The sequence below is a fragment of the Carya illinoinensis genome, chromosome 1 (genome assembly GCF_018687715.1).
Source record: "Carya illinoinensis cultivar Pawnee chromosome 1, C.illinoinensisPawnee_v1, whole genome shotgun sequence".
Classification (NCBI taxonomy): Eukaryota; Viridiplantae; Streptophyta; class Magnoliopsida; order Fagales; family Juglandaceae; genus Carya; species Carya illinoinensis.
This window is the reverse complement of record NC_056752.1, coordinates 16,087,957-16,095,690: the sequence shown is the minus strand read 5'-3', so window position 1 is coordinate 16,095,690 and position 7,734 is coordinate 16,087,957.

The following is a 7,734-nucleotide window of genomic DNA, read 5'->3' as shown; positions in this document are numbered from 1 at the left end:
TCCCACAAGTAGAGGGGTGAAACAATAATTTTCTTTTGAGTCAGTAATTTTATGTTTCTAAGTTTGTTAATGAGGAGTTTCTAACTCTTAGAAATACCTCCTTACAGTTTATGTTATTTTGTGCAAGTTTACATCACACTATAATCACTGTAAATTGGCCTCTAACTTACTTTTAGGAAAATTGTGTATATATGGTGATAAGAAACAATCATTCACATGGTTAGGTTTATATATATGCACATAAGTTATATTATGCCATGTTATCTTTCCAAGTACATAATTTATTTGTTACACGCTATGTCACATCATGTCATGCCATGTTTCCTTTTCAAGTTTATAATTATTTGTTACATGTTATGTCATGTCATGCCATATTTAACTGTGCATGCCATGTTATTAGTCATACTGACACATCACGTCATATCATGCCATGTCATCTGTCATTTCATTTCACAACCTGTCATGTCACGATTATGAAGTTAGTTATGAAAAATAATATTTTCAAGTCAGTTGAGTCTTTTATATTTGTCATAACCCCAAGTGCTGGGATGGGACAAACATTGGAGCATTTAAACTAGTGTAAAATTCCTTGGGTTGACAAACTACCGTCAATAGGCTTTGAATGAGGCCTAAGTAACTAGTCGATGGTGCAAAGTTAGGCAGCAACGCCATTGGCGCCAACCACAATTCACTTCATATTAAACGTATTCAAGTAGGTGTAGATACCCACAGTGGGTGTAGATACCTGTGATGTGATGTGGTATCGGCAAGAGTACACGATTCATGTTTAATTAACTAGTTTATTTATGGGAACAAGATTCCAAATTCATGTTCAATTTTAAGTTCAAATCACGTCATGATTATTTCAAGTTAGTTCAATTCATGTCAATTTCCAAGTTATGTCAACACATCTCATGTTATTTGTCAAATTATGTCACGTTCACTCATATTCATGTCAGCATTCATGTCTTTTTACTGTCATGCATGAATCTATAAACTATTAGTTTAAGTTGGTTGTTAACTTCTTGAGATTTATAATCAAACATTACTTTGTAGTCCCAACTACTATTCCCCCACAAATAGTAGACCATGTGTTAGGATTAAGAAGACCTAAGAAGGATCATCTAGAAGTGGTCAAGTAGACACAAATGCAACCACAAGGAGCTCATCATGTTGATGCTCCAGTTTTTGGATAGGATTATGGCTATCTTGGCTGACTTAAATGAGCTACTTCTTAGGCTAGCCAAGTCATTATTATATTAGTTTTATTTTATACACAAGGAGCCCTGTCTCCAGTACTAGCAATGCTATAGACATTTTGGACAAATTTTATAACTTTTGGATGGCAATTACTATATGTTTATGAAATATGCTCATGTTAATTTGAGATATGTTAAATCTAGTGCATATCTACTGCGAATATTACATATTATTAGATATATGCTAAGTATATTGCATTTTTCTCTCTTATGAACAGGGGTAGGTAACCTTTTATTTCATCTCCTGACACTTCCAAAGTCTACCAAATCCTAAGCGGAAGCTGGGGGCCTACCCCATTGTTATCTATATCCATCACATTGGTGCAATGGTGCTCCAAATGCTCCATTTTCAAAATCTAGATTCCTTCTTGTGTTGTTGACGTAGAACTTCTGCCGACTCTGTGCCATCTTCATTCCTTCTCTGGTCATTAGAACTTGGTCCCTTATTTAGAGTAGGACTTTCGGTTTAATTACCTTATTTTCTCCAACCTCATTTCAATATAACGGGAATTTGCATTTTCTTCCATACAAAGCTTCATAGGGTGCCATCTAAATGGTTGTCTGGAACCTGTTATTGTAAGTGAACTCTACTACGGGTTGCTACTTCTTCCGATTTCCTTCATATTCTAGGACACAGGCCGGAAGCATGTCTTTCAAAGTCTATATCGTTCTCTCAGCTTATGTGTCTGTCTAAGGACTGTAGGCATTACTGAATTTCATACTGGTGCCCATAAAAGTCTACAAACCCTGCCAAAATTGAGACTTGAAATGAGGGTCTCTATACGACACAATTGCCTTGGTACTCTGTGCAGTCTAACAATTTCTTATACATAAATCCTTGCTAATCTCTCCAAGGAATCTATATTCTTGATGGGTATAAAGTGGGTGCTCGTGATTAAACGGTCAACTATGATCTAGATAGTGTTATTCCCAACTGCAACTCTTCGAAAAATCACCACAAAATCCATCGAGATATCTTCCCACTTTCCTTCTAGGATTGGCAATGGTTGCATCACACATGTTGGCTTTGGATGTTTTGCATTAACAAGCTTGCAGACAGAACACTTATTTACAAATTCTACTAGGTCCTTTTCATTTCTTCCCATAAAAAATTTTGCTTTAGGTCCTAGTACATTTCATCTACCAGGATGGGTTGTATAGAGAGTGTTATGAGCTTCACTTAAAAACCTATCTCTTAATTCCTAAACGATTGGGATCACTCTTCGATCCTTGTAATATAAAGTTCTCGTCTTCTCTGATACTGAAGCCTTTTGCCTTTCAGACTTCTTGACCTTTTTATGACTTCCATAAGTTTGATGTGTTCTCTTTGATGGCTCTTCATTTCTTCCTAATACAAAGGGACAAACTCTTGGATTGAGGTCTGAACGACTTCCAGACTATGGTCTCCAAATCTTCAGAATAAAAACCATGATAGTTAACTTCAAATCATGAGTAAGATAATTCTACCCGTGATCCTCTAATTGACATGAAACATAAGTGACTACCTTTCCTTCCTACATTAGCAAATATTCGAGTCTTGCCTTGGATGCATCACTATACACAACAAATATTTATTAGGCTCTAACAGTGTAAGTACCAGTGCTAGAGCTATTATAAGTCTTTACTTTGGCTTAAGAAAAATTGCCTCACACTTATTGCTCTAAACAAACTTTGTATTTCTCTTGGTTAGGACGATTAGTGGTCCAAACAAACTGGATAATCCTTCCCCGAACCTATTAGTTGTACATACAATATCTCACCATTCTTCTAGGATGCTGTTAGGGTACCTGAATCCTAATTTTTTGCCCTTAAATGTATTTATAAGTGTATTTTTTTTAAGTATTTGTCTATATTGTTGAAAAAAGAACACTCATAAATGTTAAGAAAATACAAATGCACTTATCAGCACATTTGGGGGACTTAGAATTCAAACAACATAGCATTATTCATTGTTCTAAGATGGATAGGACCAATTTTTGAAAGGTTTAGATTGAATGTGGATGCAGGCAACACATTTGGCAATCAAGATCTTAGCGAGGATGTGGGCATTATGAGGAATTCAAATGGACCATTTGTGACGTCTCCATCTCTCACGTACGGAAATGCGTAGAATCGTGATATCGGAATGATGATAACACGGGTCACACACCCCAAATGACAAATGCTAAGTGTGTACACAACCAAAAAGTGTACAACAAAAATTGCAACGGATAAATAAAGGATAATCAATTAAGTACCAGAATTTTAAATACATATTTTTCAAAATAAAAATGCCTTCAAAAGTTACACAGTAATCTGGTAAAATATAATACAAACCAAAATATATATCAAAAGTGGGAAATAAATCCCAAGACATAAAAAGCGACCCTAGGCCAGTCCTCCGGTAGAGCCGAAACTTCAAGGTTCGAATCTATGATTCTATAAAATGGAACTGTATGGTTCAAATACCACGTGAGATTGTGAGTCTCAATAAGTAATTAACCAAACAACTCACGAGATAAAAATACATTAATGCAACCAACAAATAGGCATGCACATGCTGAAATATGCATGAGACCCGAAATCATTGTTTCCCCAAAACCTCCATTAGAAAGTAAATAGTAACCATTTTTCCAGAAAATGACCCAATTATAAACTATCATTTTTCCAGAAAATAGTCTATATATTCATTTATCAAAACCAACCTTCTTCTCATTAAATGGCCCATTATCAAATTATCCTGTATGTACCATGATCTCCCATAGGGATCGTCTACACACCCTGATTCCCTTCATCACACCATGGGTAACAACCATGCATGTGATTTCGTAACGAGCAATGTCCAGTTCCGCCCAGTGCATTCGTAGCCAAGCATCCTCTAACCCTTACAAGCAAGAGGGGCCACAAAGTCGACACGAGATCGTTGCCATCCTGTCTAATCCTGTTGTTGCCTAGTAATAACTCAGTAGATGTCACTCAGTATATTATGCTCTCGAATTACCAGAGGAGCTTCACCAAGATAATGCCCCATTTCAGCTTAGGGTTGTGATACGCACGTACCTAAAAATAATTTTCATATGAAAACTTAGTTTTCCTTTACAATACATGAATATGCATGCAATAATGCAATCAATATCTTAACGCCAAACACAACATACAACACCCAAGCATAATTTCATTGCACAAACAAACCCGGTTTAATGTCAAAAGCGAATCCGGAATAAAATACCAAAAATCACGATTTTAGATACTGAAAAAGGGGCTCGAAAACAAGGAACTTTGAAGGGAAATTTTATGGAATAAAATGGTTAATTTAAAAAAAAAAAATCTAGAAGATAAAGGTTGATCAATGGCATGCACGACATGGGAGAAAAATAACCAAACACATCAGAATGAAGCTCATGACTTGGGGGAGAAAATAGGGCATGACTATGGGGCCAAAAAAAAAAAAAAATAGAGCAACGCTTATGGGTTGGACTAGAACAAGGGCACGGGTTGGAGCCAAAACAAAACATGAAAATTGAGCTAAAAAACATGGCACAATTTGAGGCATAAAACAATTGAAAATGCTAGGGTTTTTTTCATAAGCTTGAATACGAAAATGACAAGGAAAATAACAGTGGGAAAAACAGGTAAGGAGGCTCACAGACAGACTTGAATATGGAGAAAAACCAAATGAAAAATAAATGCAAGAAATGAGAAGAAAAGGTTTGGTTTTTCCAAAAAAATAGAAACCAAAACAAAGAAATAAAAAGGCAACCTATTACCAGAAGAAAATGGAGGAGGAAAAGCTTCGACAGTCATAGATTTGCAGATGCAAAGACATGAAAATGAGATTGAGAAGAAGAGAAACAGATGGCGTAGTAGAGAAGAGGAAAAAAAATAAAACAAGAGAAAGGAATTGAAAGAAAAGAGAAGAAGAGAAGCAGAAACGAGACAACGATTGCAAAGGAAGAAGAAGAAGCAACGCAGGAGAAGGAAGGAGAAGAAAAAAGAAAGCCATAAGGGCTGAAGCCAAATGATGCCGTATGGGAGAAAAATAAAGGGGTTGAAATGCAATGGGGTGGGCTTCACACACAGAACGTGCTAGGTCCAAAACAAAAAATAAAGCATACTAAACAAGCCCAAGTTGAAAAGAAGAGGTCCAATAAAATAAAAAGAGTACAATAAAATAGATACAAGAAAATTGAAAACACTACAACTAGATATTAATAAAATAAAATGATTAAACTCAAAAACAAAATAATTTAAAGTAAAGAGCAATTTAAATAATAAAAAGAATTAATATCAAGAAAGCACATCAAAATAAATTTCGTAACTTAGTGATCACAAAATAATATAATGAAATTCACGATAAATTTGAAACAAGAGAACCAATATTACTAATAAATTAAATAATTATATAATTAAAACAAACTAAAATATGTGGTATCACACCATCATTGGGGGTTTTTCTTAACACCATGTGTAATAGCCCTCTAGAAATTCAATTGTGGAATTTTTATAAGCTTTAGGAATCTCGAAAAAATCCCGTAAATTCTCACGAATCGATCAATCATGTAGGTTTTAGTCTGTTAGGGTAGCCAATGTTATCACTCACTATAGCACCAGAAGTACGATTTTAATTATTTGAGATAGTAGATATGTCAGAATGAGTTATGGTCTGTACTATTAGACTTAGTTAATTATTTAAGATTTTATGGTTCAATAATCCCATTTTCATATTTTTGAATGAAACACCTGTTCGAAATTGTGTTTTTATTTTTAGAGATACTTCGAGATTGAATTTTGATAAATGAATTGCATTGTTAAGTTTGTATGAATATTTATGACTTTACAGTACAAATTTTATTGTTCATTTTTTAAAAGTGAATAGATACCTCGATAAGTGTATCAAGTGCAGTGTTTTCAAAATCACAGTATGAAATGTCCAAATTAGGTTAGAGATATTTTATTTGGATACTTGGCAAAATCTTAGCGACACTTGGTGAATAGTATTAGATACTTAATTGGCATCATAAGGAACCATAAGATGGACTTTTGAAGGAATCGAGGTATGAGATCATGCCATCCAAGCAAAACCCTATTCCATCTGACCAACCAAATTATGTCAAACGAAAAAGGGTTTGTACCCTAGCAAAACCCTAACTGATAGGAATCCAACTGAAATCCCAAAATCATAGTTGAAACTAAAACCCCAAAATCATAGTTGAAACTGAAACCCCAAAATCATAGCTGAAACACAAACCCTAAACGGTTTTCTTCAAACCCAAAAGTTGACCTCCAACCCTAGCTGAATTGGTTTCTAGTATTGTATTTAATTACTTGATTAAATTACTTTCACATACTATTAATCCTTTAAATTTATGTTATGACATCATTATCCAACCTTTTAAACTTTGGATATTTAATTGGGCCAAGAAAATTTAGATTTGGGCTTGATAGCATTCCCAACCCTTTTTAAATCTCAAATGCCCATTCGACTAAGGCCCATTAAGGTTCACGAATTTGGCCACATTGGCATTACTTCTTGGCGAAGTATTCCACCCCCACATAGCTGACCAGCTCTACCCAAGAAAGTGCTAGAGTGTACTTGAAGTGAAGGCTAGAGCCACCTCACTCTTCTCCTACAAGACACCATGGATAGATATATCTTGGGCTAGTTTTCCCCACTGATTTGGATTGTCAAGGCCAACACTCAAGGTCATTCACAGCCTTATCATCATCCCTCACTTGTGTATGAAAGTTTCCAGCCCATTTCACATTCATTCCATCCATTTCTCCAACTTTTCTTGGAAAGAAAGAAAAATACTTTCTATGATAGTTTTTCTAAGTCCCTTTGCACGCACGTTTCAAAGCTTTGTAAGTGTTTTCTCATAAAATGTCCTTCACAAAAGTTGTTCCTTTTTGTGTTTAGTTTTCGTAGATATCTTTTTGTTCCATTTGATGGTTATTGTTTGGTCAAAAGTTATTTTAACCCCATAAAGGTCATTTTGAGCAATTAACTGGAGAGTGTGTTATAGTTTGAAGTTTTTTACTATGATACCTCGACTCCCACATATGGAAATCCAGGAATCAAGTCGAGATGATAACAACATGGGTCATGCACCCCAATGACAACTGCTAAGTATGTGTACATGCAACATGTGTAGAACAAAAGTCATAGTGAGTAAAATTGTGAGAATTTTAAATATATGACTACCAAAATAAAAGTATTTCAGTAAATTATACAGTTATCCATGGAAATTAAAGTAAAAACTAATATTTATATAGCCAAAAAGTGAAACATAATCCATGATCCAAAAGTGACCACATTTCACTCCTCTAGTGGAGCTGATCCCTCACGCTCAACATTTTCCTTTGCATCAAAATCTATGAGTGAAAAATATGACGTGAGATTGTGAATCTCAGTAAGTAACAAACCAAACAATTCATGAGATAAAAACACATTAATGCAACTAACATATATGTGTGCACATGTTGAAATATGCACGAG